Source organism: Rhagoletis pomonella, unplaced genomic scaffold (genome assembly GCF_013731165.1).
Source record: "Rhagoletis pomonella isolate Grant_MI unplaced genomic scaffold, Rhpom_1.0 Rhpom_scaffold_00004, whole genome shotgun sequence".
In the NCBI taxonomy this organism is placed as follows: Eukaryota; Metazoa; Arthropoda; class Insecta; order Diptera; family Tephritidae; genus Rhagoletis; species Rhagoletis pomonella.
Window position 1 is genome coordinate 19067330 of NW_023458558.1, and position 1697 is coordinate 19069026.

A 1697-nucleotide genomic window follows, 5' to 3' on the forward strand; every position below is an offset into this window, starting at 1 on the left:
GCATTTGAAGAGTATGTATGTATGTATGAAGAGTGTATTATTTTCTCATTTTGTTTTAGAAGATTTAGTATGGTGGTTAAAATAATACATAGATTGAAAAATGTATGCTATGCATTTCACCTGTTATTTTGTATCGGGCAATTTTACCTGTGAAACTTTCGATATAATTGCTAGCATATACATACATATGCTTTTCGAGATGTTTGCACACATATTAACGTGTTTGAATACATTGTGCATATGTATGTAATTTATTGCTACCCCATAGCGAGGAAAATTCTTTTAAACACTTTTTATATACCTACATATGTAGGTATATGTATAACCTATTGATCTACTGATGCTTAGTTTATTGTTAAATTATTTGAAATTCATACTTTCTACTAATTCAGAAACACAATTAGCACTGTTAATATGAACTTAATTTCATAATGATTATTATTTGTAGAAATTCTTAAACAGAAAACAAGTATTTTTATTGGCTCCAAGCAAAGTTGCGTGGAAAATGATTGAGTACTTATGATACCTGTAATTAGTGAGAGTTTTCGGTGAAGTGAAATGTGCTGAGATTTCTCTTAAATTTTTTCTAGTAACGCAAAATGGTTACTTGAAAAAAAGAAGATTTTTATAAAACCGCTTCATGCATAAAAATCGAACTAACTTTGTCAAATCCAAAAAAAATTATGCGCAAGTATACCTACTTCGGTATGCTCGACGATAAATTTGCTAGTACTCCTGTTGAAGCAGCTAATTTGTTTGCTGACTTTTTTTATGTCTAATTACGTTGCGTTCTTCATTCTCGGCAGGATTCCAAGTCGATTGTGTTTATACCGATTTTTCGAAGGCATTCGACAGCGTATCTCACAAGATCTTCATAAATAAGCTGGTTTGTTCAGGATTTCACTCATCGTTTTTAGAATGGATTAAATCGTATTTAACGCAGAGATGTTCTGTGGTAACTATTGACGGTGCATCGTCGGACCCTTTTGTGGCTACTTCAGCTGTACTTCAGGGGAGCATTTTAGGACCTCTTTTATTTGTCCTTTTTATCAATGATATTAGCAACTGCTTTTCGTTTTCGAAGTATTTGCTTTACACCGATGATCTGAAAGTTCTGACAGTTGTCAAGGACTCATCCGATGTAATAAATCTTAAAAAGGAGTTGGATAAACTGCATTCGTGGTGTTTGAAGTCGAGTCTTTCTTTGAAGATAACAAAATGTTTTCACTTAACATTTTCAAGGCGTCAAAATGTTATTTCAACACAGTACACTATTGCTAACTGTGCGCTTCAAAAAGTCACAGAGACTAAGGACCTTGGAGTCGTGTTTGACCCTAAGTTGTCCTTCAATACATATATTAATTTTATCACTTCCGCGTTTTCATACCCATATACCTTTAAATTGCTTTTTACGGCTTTGAACATATTCAAAAAGTTTTTCTGAAATTCGCACTGCGTTCGCTACCAGGCACCAGTTCCATCCTATGGCTCGCGGCTAATGCTGTTCAACTTAAGTGTTTTAGAAAAGAGAATAAAAGTTCTTTCATTACCGTTCACTTGTTACCTAATTTTTTAGTCCAAGGCAAAGCCTTTTCATTTGACATCTCACTTTTTGCAATGCATCGAATGGTTCTTATAATTCTTTAGCTAGGTGGCAATCCTATAGAGATTCTAAGTACTAAAGACAATACCCCTAT